This window comes from Nipponia nippon, unplaced genomic scaffold (assembly GCF_047370975.1).
Source record: "Nipponia nippon isolate SJK-2023a ecotype South Korea unplaced genomic scaffold, ASM4737097v1 scaffold_34, whole genome shotgun sequence".
NCBI classification, from domain to species: Eukaryota; Metazoa; Chordata; class Aves; order Pelecaniformes; family Threskiornithidae; genus Nipponia; species Nipponia nippon.
The window spans coordinates 387745-401640 of record NW_028262352.1 but is presented as its reverse complement, the minus strand read 5'-3'; the positions used below and the strand labels follow the sequence as shown (position 1 = coordinate 401640).

At 42.9% G+C, this 13896-nt stretch overlaps 1 pseudogene; it reads right to left on the bottom strand.

Moving 5' to 3' along the window:
• LOC104022823 (pikachurin-like) overlaps positions 1 to 13896 on the bottom strand; it is a 51890-nt pseudogene that overhangs the window by 19364 nt on the left and 18630 nt on the right.

Genomic DNA, 13896 nt, shown 5'->3' with positions numbered 1-13896 from the left:
TACTTAAATCCTGCAGGGTTGGAAAAAGAACTCTGGATATAGGGCAGTATTTTGCTCAGTACAACAAGATGATCACAGTTTCTTATATGTAAAGATACTGCATGCCACTTCCAAACTGTAATTCACAAAAAGTCCAGGTGTACTTCAGCCTGTAGCTCATTCACATGGCTATAACCCTGCCAATGTACATTGCTGTTAGTCTGCAATGCCAGTATTACTAGTCCCAGGGATTCTCTCATGCACTGCCTACCAGTAATGGATACAAATATTTTAGCTCAGTTTACCAACTTCATTTGCATTCATTGAATGTGAAGACAGATCTTTAGAGATGAAGATTATGTATAGGCTCACCACAATTACATTATAAGCTATACTGAAGCTAAGTTACTGTTCCATTGTCCACAGCATCAGAATAAGTGAATAAAATTTAAAGCTCCTATGTGAGTTTGGAATTGCTTAAACTTACCCTGAATTCAAGGGTAATTTGAAATGTCTGATAGGAGTTTTTCAGTGGTTCAAAGGTGATGTATGAGTAGCCAGAGAACTGAGGATACTGGATAATAATATCGAAAAGCAAAGACAGAAACATGTTGTTTAGCAGTTTTCTCCCTTATAAAAATTGATATACACATTTAGCACTAGATAACATCAGGTGAAAATGCAAGTCAGAGTTCCTCCAGAGACAACCATTAGTCAGCAGTGGTCAACAATCAGTTAACCTATTGCCTTGTCCTCCCACCACCTTTCATAACTAATTCCTTTATTCCCAAGGATCTGGTGAACTTGGAAAGAAACAGGATACTGAGGGCCAAATACTGCTCAACAGTTTAATCGCTGGCTTCAGTGGAACTTTCTCCAGATTTTCATCCTTGTTACAGAAGACAGAACCCATCTACTTTATATTTATCTCCTTTTAAGAATTCATATAACACAGAGACAACAAAGTAATTTTCTGTTTTGCAGGATTATAAAAACATATGTGGGAAATGTGCACTGGGCCAGACTCCACACTGCATTAGTCACTGCTGCTCCATAGCTGCTGCATCCAGCATCTGCTCCCAGCGCTTCCCTCTAGTCAGCTCAGGGCAGAAGGTAAAGGGAGTGATGGGGAGAAGAGGGTCCCCGCAGGCATCTCTCCATCCCTGGCTGCAACAGTGGACCTTCATATCGCTCTTGTCAGCTGGCATTATCGATCCACACCCTTTACTGTCTTATGTTAGAGGACCATCCCAGCTCTAGCACAGAAAAAAAAATAAAAATGGAGAGATGTCTTACTGCTACCTTTGTAGCTCATTTTCCTAAGAAGCACTGAGGACAGACCCAGTTTCAGGCCTGAATTCTTATTTTTGCAGTGGATCTAAGTCTAATGAGGAAGGAAGGATGAGGAGTCCTATTCCTCTGTACATTTGGGTGAAAATAGCCAATGAACTGAATTGTATAATGTTAGTTGCTATATAATACTGGATGTCATCACTTCAATGATTACTATGTGCCATATCAACAGTATACAGTAAGAATCACCCAAATTAATAAAGAATGAACTTTGAGGAAACCAAGCAAAGTGCAGTGGTGATGGAACCAGAACTGGCTTCAGCATGCAACAATCCAACACCACACACCATCTCTCCTGCCCTGAAAGACTGTTATGATGGATGAAGCCCAAAGTCATGGACTAAATGAATTCAGCAAATGTTTTAGAGGGCTAGCCTGTAGACTAAGGAAATTATATTTATGTGTGTGTGTATATCTATATCTATATATATCTTTATCTATCTATATCTATGTCAAAAGACTGGAAAAGTGGTGGTGGTTAATTGGAATGTATTGGAAAGTGTAAGACCTGGGCATGACGTATATGGTATGGAATAAGGGGTGGATATAAAAAGGACTGTCGTGGTTTAACCCCAGCCAGCAACTAAGCACCACACAGCTGCTCGCTCACTCCCCCCACCCAGGTGGGATGGGGGAGAGAATTGGAAGGGTGAAAGTCAGAAAACTCATGGGTTAAGATAAGAACAGTTTAATAATTGAAGTAAAATGAAATAGAATAGTAGTAATAGTAATAATAATAATAATAATATAATAATAAAATAATCATATACAAAGCAAGTGATACACTATACAATTGGCTCACCACCCGCCCAGCACGTCCCCGAGCAGCGATTGCTGCCCCCCGGCCAACTCTCCCCAGTTTATATACTGAGCATGATGTTATATGGTATGGAATAGCCCTTTGGCCAGTTTGGGTCAGCTGTCCTGGCTGTGTCCCCTCCCAGCTTCTTGTGCACCTGGCAGAGCATGGGAAGCTGAAAAGTCCTTGACTAGTGTAAGCACTACTTAGCAACAACTAAAACATCAGTGTGTTATCAACATTATTCTCATCCTAAATCCAAAACACAGCACTATACCAGCTACTAGGAAGAAAAATCAACACCATCCCAGCTGAAACCAGGACAGTTGGTTTACCACAAAGCTACTCCTTGCCCCAGGCTAACAGAAGCCAGCAGCAGAGCAGCAACCAGCCCCCAGCTGGCCTGCAGCAGACTGGTGCTCCCCAAGGCAGCTGTCACTGCGCAGAGGCCACAGACATTCAGCCTGCTGATGCCGGAGGGATGCCTTGTCTAGGGTCATTGAGGAAGTGCAGTCCCACAGACTTGTGGGCATGTGGAAACCTACCTTCCGCGCATGTCTCTCCTCCTTTTCCCAAGTTGCAGTGGCAGCGTGAGCCACCCTGGTCATAGTCGTTGACGATGGTCTCATTGCAGGAGAGATCAAAAAAGTGCGTTGCAGAAGATGTGCCGCCCCTCCTTGTTGCCCTAGCTGTAGTCGCCCTTGCTGTGGCTGAAGGCCGTGTGGTGGTGGGAGTGGAAGTAGTGGGTTCAGAAGTGGTTGTAAGGACCTGTGATAGGAGCCTGGGACTAGACCCTGGCCTGACCTTAGTTTCGACCAGAAATTTTCTGTTGCCTCCTTTGATAGTAGGAAGTGGTCTGAGATGAAAGGAAATAAAGAAACATAAATTCAGTAAAACCTAAAATGCTACATGGAAATGAAACAAATACCTTCCAAGATACAGATCTGAGGTAACAAATTCATCCTCACTGAAGAAAAAGAAACAACCACATTATTATATCTGAGCATACAATATCAGATATTAAACTTTCTGACAAGACCAGACACTTTAAAATATTAAGACTATAAAGAAAACAGAAAAGTCAAAGTGAAATTTTGAAATTTACCTCTTCTGTGTAAATGTCGTAGTCTGAGTCATCAATATCAAATCCATCATCATCACCAGTCACTGTGTCTGTGATATACTGATGCCCATAGCTTCCACTTCCTAACTCTTCAGAGCCTAAAAAGACACAACTGTCATATTCAGTTCATAAATTTTTTCACTTTACACACAGCAACTCAGATCTTTCTTACCTCCCCCTGCTCCAACACATTAAAATCTGAAGTGGTGATGATGTTCATTCTGTAGAAAATGCAAGTGTCAGCCTGAAGATGGGAGACGTTGTTCAAGTGATGCATATGCAACTTAAAAGAAACTAAGTGAAGACCTTCATTTAGTCACTTACTGTGTTTCCTTAACAAAGCAGGAAAAGCTCAGTTCTCCCATTGCAAACTGACTTTATCTATCATTCTTCCAGGAGAGTGGCTCTGAATTTTTTTCAGCATGGACTACATTGTAATAGCTGTATTGTTTTTAGATCAAACTTTTCCCTTTTATAAATAGAGTCCTCTATCCACCCTACTGGTGACCAAATTACTGGAACAGCAGAAGAGATACATCTAGGTAGGGCTTTTCTGGCACATCCTGCTTAGGCCTTTACCTACTTCCACTGGCTCCAATGCTCCTGAAATTAACATCCTAAGTGTATTTTTAGGGTTTTTTTTTAAATGCAATTTAGCACCTGGAAAAAAGGAACACACACAAACATCATGTGCTTTTCATGTGCATAATCTGCCTCTGCCTCTCTCTGGAGCACTGAACTGCACTGTGAAGGACTCTGGTCTGGGAATGGCCAGTTTAAACAGTAAGATGATCCTTGTGGAAAATATCTGTGTTTTTCTGCACTTTACACAGCAAATTCTGCTTAAACAATGGTTTATGCTTTTTAGCTACTAAAGTTTATCAGAAGTCATGAGGAAAGATAATAAGGGTAACTTCATCACTACCATTTCTTGTCATTTCAGCAAGGTTAAGAATATAACACATTTGGTAACCAGTGAAACAGCGGAATTCATACATTTGCATTTTCCATAAAATATTCTGCAGTCACTTAAAAACAGCATAGGTAATCCTTGCTTTACTAAGTCTCTGTATGGGCTGACCATATGTGCTTGTTTATTTTAGCAGCCACAAGCTGCCATTATTTTCTCATGAATTAGCAGGTCCTTCACATTGCAACACACAGAAATGCAAAGTCTTGCTGGGCAGTGGCCGTCTGCAGAAAGGAGACCTGACAAGCCAGAAAACTCAGCTAACCACCTGATGGTAGTGAGAGCTTCACTACCACTACTGAACAACCTGATGGAGCCAGGAAAAGCTAACAAAGCTCAGCAGACTTTCAGAGAGAGCAGTGTGGGCACGGTGCTAACGCACTGTTTGAGCCAGACTAACTGGGGTCAGCCATCTCCCACCTCGGTGGAGAATAAAGGGAAAGTATCGCACTGACCTGATTCAGGCAGGAGAGCACTTGTCTAAATCTTTTTGTACTCTCTCTTCCTTTGCTGTGACTGCAACCCAGAAATCCTGGCAGACAGTTATGAAATTAAGCATATGTTCACCAGATATGAATGCATGCCCTGGCTGGCTAATTGGCCACCCACCATACACTCTGTGGGAGTTACTTATCAACGGGCTTTACATGTTATATCAGCATACAGAAAAATCAGAAGCAAATGAGTAGAGGTAATGAGGCATACACATTTGCAACCAAAATAGCATGCTAGACCAGGAGAGAATGTGTATAAGCCTTTCCACTCTAACATGTATACCTAATAATCTGTAAATAATACAATTTAACTGTATATTAAACCAGTATTCAGCATAAGAGTTCTAGCAACTGAGGTAAGTAGAGAACTCATAGCTTTATGATTGGTAATGAGATGAGGCCAACTGGACAAACTGCATCCAGATTATTTCTGATAGTGACTGTGAATGCACAGGCAAAGGATTACTACTGGAGAAACAGACTGCATTTATGAACCGGTCCCAATCCTGCATTCATTATGGAAAACAATAGGTATTATCAAAATGTGGGCAAAACCTCTTACTCCTAGTATTCACTTGAATAGTCACTCAGGTTAATCACCACCACAGGATAATTTTACTCCAGGTAGGAAGGTAGGAAGGTTGGCCACTTCTCTTCCATCCATCACTGCATCAGAATCTCCTTCTTTGGCAAAAGTGATTTTATAAGACATGCATTTCTACAAAAGAATATGCAAAACCCCAAACATAAACATTATAAATGTGATTCGCAGTTTAATTGAAATTATATGAATAAAGCAGAGCCCAGCACTAACTCAGCTCCCAGCAGATGCAGCAAGATTTTCAGCTCACTGGAATACTCTTGTTTTTAAGTCAGGTCTGTAATATTACTTATTGCCTTTATATTGTGTGTCTGAAATTATTTCAGAACTAATTCAGTTCTTCTAATGGATGAAACTGTAATTTACCTAAGAGTAACAGAAGCAATAAAACTAAGTTGGGAAAAAGAAAGGAAAAAAAAAATCACACATTACTGATCAATCATATGTCAGGGAAAACAATCTAATCTATATTCAAATAAGCTGTGATACGCAAACTCCATTTTCTAATTTAGAGGTCATAAGCTATAAAATAAAAATCTGTTATAGTTCAAATTCTGCCACATTTTTTGTCTTCTCAGGCAAACTTCCTATTGGCTTAACGGGATTTAGGTTTAGTAAGAATGAAGTATCTTCACATTAACACATAGGAAAATGTTAGGTCTTGATTTTGCATTCAGATATGCACACTTGCTTACATGTATAGATATGATTTTAATTCCAGGCCAGTTTTTCAGAAGTGTAACTCTCCTGATTTGAATGGAGTTATCACTAAACTACATAATAACCACCAGCATGCAATGAGGTCTGGTAACTTAGGAAACACAGGCAGTTCCAACAGAAGACGTTGGGAGACAAAATGTACCCACTGTTTTAAACCAGGAAAACTATAACTTCAGAAGGTATCCTATCCACAGGCCTCTAATATGGCCCCAAATCCCTGCTTACGCTCCCCCTGGTTACATCTGAGTTTCAGCCAGCACACGCTACGTTACTCTACCTGCTGATCTGTGAGCAGTTTTGGTAACTGTCCTGGTTTCAACTGGGATAGAGTTAATTTTCATCTTGGTAGCCGGTATGGGGCTGTGTTTTGGGTTTAGGATGAGACCAATGTCGATGATACACTGATGCTTTGGTTCTTGCTAAAGTAGTACTAAGCTGTTGCTAAATAGGTGCTAAAGTGGCGCTCACACTGGTCAAGGATTTTTCAGCTTCCCCTGCTCTGCCGGGTGCATAAGAAGCTGGGAGGGGGCACAGCCGGGGGGGTGGTGTGTGGTGACCCAGACTGGCCAAAGGGCTATTCCATACCATATGACTCATGCTCAGTATATAAGCTGGGGGAAGAAGAAGGAAGGGGGGGACCTTCAGAGTGATGGCGTTTGTCTTCCCAAGTAACTGTTACGCGTGATGAAGCCCTGCTTTCCTGGGGATGGCTGAACACCTGCCTGCCGATGGGAAGTAGTGAATGAATTCCTTGTTTTGCTTTGTTTGCGTGCATGGTTTTTTTGCTTTGCCTATTTAACTGCTCTAATGTAAATGATTTCTCGAAATCCTGTGAATATGTAGGATTTTATAGTATATAATCTCTGAAAGTCCACCAAATCGGTGGAGCACTTATGGTGGAGAATCCCCAGTGCTGCCCAGGGCTGCAATAAAGAATACCTGCTTAATAGTAACTTCGTTGCTATTGAGTTTCACTTCAGGGACTCTCTGAATACTCCGTTTCTCCCTTGGGGAGATTCGAACTGTGAGGAGAAGCACCCGTGAATTTTTGTATCATCATTAGCTCCAGTTTCACTTCCTTGAATGCCCTCTTAGCTTCATCAGTCCATATTAATTGTGTCTGGCTATTTTCAACAGTTCATATAGAGGTTTAACCAAAAGTCCACAATTATAGATTCATAATCGGCACCAACCTGTCATTCCCCAAAAGGTTCGAAGCTCTTTTACTGTGGTCGGTTCTGGAGTTCTGCAGATAGCTTCCTTTCAGTCATTCCCGAGCTGTCTTTGTCCCTTGGAAATCACGAATCCCAGGTATATTACTTCCTTCTTCAAGATTTGGGCTTTCTGTAATGAGACTCGATAACCACTTAATCCCAGAAAATTCAACAAGCTCACAGTCCATTCCTTGCACTCTTCATCCTTTTCTGTGGCTATTAAGATATCATCCATGTATTGCAAAAGAATCCCATTTCCTAGGGGCCTCTCCCAGGTCTCTAATACCTTAGCTAATTGATTTCCAAAAATGGTAGGGCTATTTTTAAATCCTTGGGGTAACGCTGTCCAGGTCAGTTGGGTTTTTCGTCCTGTATCGGGGTTTTCCCATTCAAAGGCAAATAAATTGCAGCTTTCTGGAGCCAAGGTAAGGCAAAAGAATGCATCCTTTAAATCTAACACAGTAAACCATTCATAGGTTTCCTTTAAACCAGTCAGCAGAGTATATGGGTTTGCCGCTACCGGATACAAATCATCAACTATTTATTACCCGCAAATCTTGCACCAATTGATAAGTTTTGCCATCAGGCTTTTTGACGGGCAAAATGGGAGTGTTATATTCTGAAGAGCATTCAATTAGTAGTCCAAATTTTATAAACTCCTCTATAATACTTTTTACCCCTCACCTATCTTCCAATTTCAAGGGGTATCGCTTTATCCTAACAGGTCGTGCCCCTGCTTTGAGTTTAACAACAACCTATTCAGCATTTTTAGCCTTTCCAGGTATTCCTGAGGCCCACGCTCCTGGGTATACCTGGTCGTTTATTTCTTGTATAATTTCTTCTTCTCTAATTTGGGGTTCAGTAAGAACCAAGCTTAAAATTCCAATGTGATTTTTGTCCGGTATTTTAAATTCAGTTTCCCCATTTCTAAATTTTATGTCGGGATTTAGTTGTTCTAATAGGTCCCTTCCCAGTGATGGTCTAGGAGCCTCAGGCAGGTAGAGAAATTTGTGAATCCCCACACTCTTCCCAATTCTAAATTTTAATGGTTTCAAGAAAAAAGCTTTTTCAACCTGCCCAGTTGCTCCCACAACATTAACATTTTGTTTACTTATAGGTAACAAGGTTTGATTCAATACAGAGAATGTGGCTAACGCAGCCACTATCTCCTTTCCCAGTTTCCTTCTGTCCTCCCCCTCCCCATTCCGATATACTCTCCACGCTTCCTCCAGCAACTTTTCTAAATTCCTTATATCTGGTTCCCTAAGTTTCTGAAGTTTCTTTCTGGTATCATTAGTGGATTGTCCCAGAAACAGAGATACCAACTGCTGCGTGGCAGCTTCTGACTCCGGTTCCATAGCAGTAAATCTTCTCACAGCAGCCCATAAGTGATCTAAAAACTCCGTGGGCGTTTCAGTCTGCCCCTGCTTGATAGCATACAGAGCAGACCAGTTAACTGCCTTTGGGATCGCATGTTCTATTCCCAATTTGATCCAGGTTCGGTATGGTTGCAACAAATGGTACTGAGCTGGATCATTAGGGTCCCAACCCAGGTCCCTGGAGGGCACATGATCTTCGGCTGTGCCCTGTAACACTCATCCCTCAATCTATGTTTCTACATGAGCTCGGGCTGCCTTTAATACAAGCTGCTTCTCAGTTTCAGTCATAGCATCTAGCATAAGATCCACATCTTTCCAATCCGGGTCCAAATTCTTAGTAATCCACTCAAACCTTTTCACAATCCCACTTGGGTCCTCCCTAGACCTCTTAACTGCATCCTTCCACTTATCCACATCATCCATCTGGAAAGGCACTTTTCTTCCGCCTTTCTGGGTCTCTCTTTCACCTTCAAACACCTCTGTCCAATACTACATGCTGAACATCGCTTCAACTTCCCTAACTCTTTCTGATTTTCCTTTTCCAAAGCCAACGCCATGGGATCTTGGGGAGCAAAATTAAAACCACAATCTTTCTGCCACTCAGGGTGATTTCGGAGGGTGAAAAACATATCTGCATACATAGCTTCGTCCCATTTTCCCTCCCTCCTTAAAAATAACAGGAGTTGCAGCAAGGCATCATACTTCAGAGTCCCATTCACAGGCCACTTTTCTTCATCATCTAATTTATACAATGGCCATCACTGATTACAATACTTAGAGTTTTCTTATTCACATTTCCTCCAGGAGGACCCCCTATGTCCTTCCAGTGATATAAAATGCAACCTAATGGAGATTTCTTTGGTATCTCTTTACTTTGTTGTGACCCTCCCATTTTATTGGTCCCAGTTCTCTCCTGTATTCCCGCAGTATCTTAACTGTGAGTTCCACGGTCCACACTTTACCACTTAGAGGGTTACAGAATTACTGTTTTACATCCTTACAATCTTTTTCTTTTGCTTCGTCCGTCTCCGGCCGTTTCCCTCGCGGGACAACGAAACCGCGGATCAGGACTCCGCACTCGCTTCGTACTAAGAGTACGTCTCATTCACACACGCACAGGACAGTATAGACACTTTTGACAACAAAAACGCTCACATACCAATACAATGAACAAAAATCCTAAAAGCAAACACAGAGCAACTACTTGTCCTTATAACATGCCAAACACAATCCCAAAATCAAATAACCGAGTTCCAAAGCCAAGATCCAATATACCCAAATGCAAGAGTTCCAAATGAGCACCGAAATACTCCCAGATGAGCACAGAAGTGCCCCCAGTGTATACCTTTAAGGCGCTAGCAGCCCGGTATACTCCACCAAGCGTGAACCACTCACGGCTTACAGGGGTTTCTGACAGATGACTAGTCCCAAACCAAATTTAAGAAAGAATACCTTTTCCTGAAGAAGGTCCTCGTCTGCTCCTGCAGCGATCCGATTGAGGCAAGGAGTCCCTCCGGAAATTTTCCGGGGGTACCCTAGGGAGTCCCGTTCTCAACGGGTCCTGCAGCTGAGCAGAGAGGGTCCCACCTGGGTCGCCAAAACTGATACAAAAATTCACGGATGCTTCTCCTCACAGTCTGAATCCCTTCAAGGGAGAAATGGAGTATTCAGAGAGTCCCTGAAATGAAACTCAATAGCAACGAAGTTACTATTAAGCAGGTATTCTTTATTGCAGCCCTGGGCAGCACTGGGGATTCTCCACCATAAGTGCTCCACCGATTTGGTAGACTTTCAGAGATTATATACTATAAAATCCTACATATTCACAGGATTTCCGAGAAATCATTTACATAAACATGAGATTTCCTGGAACTCATTAACATCTGCAAATGTACGATCCGCATGCGCAGTCGTCTCCCGTGGTGGTCTTCAGGTGGTCTTTGGGGGTCTTCAGATGAAGGCTCGTAGTCTTCTTCACTGTGCTCGCTGACTGACCTTTGCTTCTGCACAAACTCAGTCCCAGCATCACGTAAACTGTGTCCTTCAAGGCTGTCGTTGTCATCCTATTGTGACTTCCTATCTTCCATGCATTTGTTCTCCCAAGGCCCAGTTGTCTGAGATGGGATTAACCCAGAGCCCCCTTATCTTACAACCATTCTTAACTACTCCCTAAATCACAAAGGCCTTTCTTATGTTTAGTTAAGTGACTAAGATATTTAAATATACTCCTTGCCCCTAGGCTTTTCAGGAGGCATTTTGATGCAGTGGCTTTAACGCTTTCATCCCCCCCTTTTCTTTAAACTTTGTAAATTTCTTTACAAAGGTCTTAAGTTTTCATATTTTATCACCTTAGGCAAGGCCCAAACTCTCATAGCTAATTTCTTCACCTTATATCACAAAAGTCAATTGACGACTGTTAGTATAATAACAAACACCAATAATATCAAGAGTGGGTGGACTAGAACATTCAAAGTTTTCTCTGCAGAGAGTGAGTATCCCAAAAAGATATCCCACCAATGAAAGGGTTAAAGTCAAGATAGACAAAGCCACTGCATTGAAGGACACCGTTTATGTGATCCTAGCACTGAGTTTTCGGAGAAGCAAAGGTCAATCAGCGAACACAGTGAAGAAGACTACGAGCCTTCATCTGAAGACCCCCAAAGACCACCTGAAGACCGCCACGGGAGACAACTGCGCATGCGGATCGTACATTTGCAGATGTTAATGAGTTCCAGGAAATCTCATGTTTATGTAAATGATTTCTCGGAAATCCTGTGAATATGTAGGATTTTATAGTATATAATCTCTGAAAGTCCACCAAATCGGTGGCGCACTTATGGTGGAGAATCCCCAGTGCTGCCCAGGGCTGCAATAAAGAATACCTGCTTAATAGTAACTTTGTTGCTATTGAGTTTCATTTCAGGGACTCTCTGAATACTCCGTTTCTCCCTTGGGGAGATTCGGACTGTGAGGAGAAGCATCTGTGAATTTTTTTATCACTGGTCTTATCTCAACACAGGAGTTTTCTCCCTTTTACCCTTCTGATTCTCTCCCCTCTGCCACCGGTGGTGGAGTGAGCGAGCGGCGGCGTGGTGCTTAGTTGCTGGCTGGGGTTAAACCACGACAGTAACACATAATGCACCTGGGAGCAATGCAGACATGGAGATGTACTCCCTTCTAACTATGCTTGAATTTATACAGGTGAGTAGACACACAAATGATGAGACCATCTACTAGCCCACTGGCTTCTCAGTTGTCTTACTCTGCCCTACATTTGGTGTTGGCTCACTGGATGTGACATGATACCCACATGTGATCATAGAATCGTTAAGGTTGGAAAGGACCTCTTTGGTCGAGTCCAACCGTTAACCTAACTGCCTGGTCCACCTCTAAACCATGCCCCTAAGCACCACAGCCACATGTTTTTTGAATGCTTCCAGGGACTGTGATTGCACCAGTTCCCTGGGCAGTCTGTTCCAATGCCTAATATCTAATCTAAATCTCCCCTGGCATAACTTGAGCCCATTTCCTCTTGTCCTATCGCTTGTTACTTGGGAGAAGAGACATACCCCCACCTCACTACAACCTCCTTTCAGGTAGTTGTAGAGAGCAATAAGGTCTCCCCTCACCCTCCTCTTCTCCAGACTAAACAACCCCAGCTCCCTCAGCCGCTCCTCATGAGACGTGTGCTCTAGACCCTTCACCAGCTTCATTGCCCTTCTCTGGACACACTCCAGCACCTCAAGGTTCTTCTTGTAGTGAGGAGCTCAAAACTGAACACAGTACTCGAGGTGGGGCCTCACCAGGGCCGAATACAGGGGCACTGTCACCTCCCTGGTCCTGCTGGCCACACTATTCCTGATATAAGTCAGGATGCCGTTGGCCCTCTTGGCCACCTGCGCACACTGCTGGCTCATGTTCAGGCGGCTGTCAACCAACACCCCCAGGTCCTTTTCTGCCAGGCAGCTGTGCAGCCACTCTTCCCCAAGTCTATAGCGTTGCATGGGGTTGTTGTGACCCAAGTGCAGGACCCAGCACTTAGCCTTGTTGAATCTCATACAGTTGGCCTTGGCCCATCGATCCAGCCTGTCCAGGTCCCTCTGTAGGGCCTTCCTACCCTCCAGCAGATCAACACTTCCACCCAACTTGGTGTCGTCTGTAAACTTACTGAGGGTGCACTCAATCCCCTCGTGATGTGATGCAACAAAACTGTGAAATAAACAGAAAGCAGAGAATCTAACAGGACTTTTTGTAGAGAAACCCCCCATGCGAGCCCATCTCTTAAGAGCACTGCATAGCTTTGGTGGAGAGCTCATCTCATAACCGGTGGCAAATCAGGGACAATTAAGCAAAGTGGTACTCTGCAAATACCAAAACAATGACAACAGAGATTATAAGCGTGCTATATTTCATTAAATCAGTGTTTCAGTGTACAAGGAGATGAAGCCTGTTTAAGACCCTCTACCAGGTCCTATAATCCTGGTTTATAATTAATTTGAAAACTTTTGGGGGGGTCATGAACATAAGACAGCTTCTTTCCAAATAATCAGGAATTAAGTTATACCAAAGAAATCTTTCTCAAAACAAACAGAAAGTCACACAAACTTTTGTTTTGATGATTAGGTGACAGCATACTGATCAGGAGACACAGAACAGCATAGGATCCTGGTAGACCACCAGGCACTGCAATGCAGATTGAATGGAAACATTAACAGACTGATCGCCTTCATGCAGAAGACCTCACAGGTCTAAGTCCAAAATACATTGGGGCATTTTTATCTGAGTTTTATTCTTGTCAGTGACTCACAGTGAGGCACTGCATATTGCTTGGCCTGTCTCTTGCTTTTTGTCCCTGTCCATATAATGGGGATAATAAATACAAATGTTATCTTTGTAAAGCCTTTGGAGACGTGCGGGGAACAGTTCTGTGGAAAATGTTCTCCATTTGCCATCTCCAAGACACATCACTATCATTTACATCAAGGTTTGGGCCTGAGGGACTGCTCTTTTCCTGTGCCTGAGCCTCAGCTGACACATTCAAGCACTGTGCAGAATATTTAAGTGCCTGTGACAATGCCTTGCTCAGTATGAGCCGGAGCATACGCATACCCCCATTTGTGAGAAGTCAGGCGGTGACTGCCAGGCCTGGAGGAAGGGATGTACCTGGATTAAGCAGTCACTTCTGTCATGTTTTCTGTGGAGATAAGCAGGAGGGTATTTTTAACAGAAGATGCTTCCTCTGTTGGTCTGACAAAGCCCAAGGC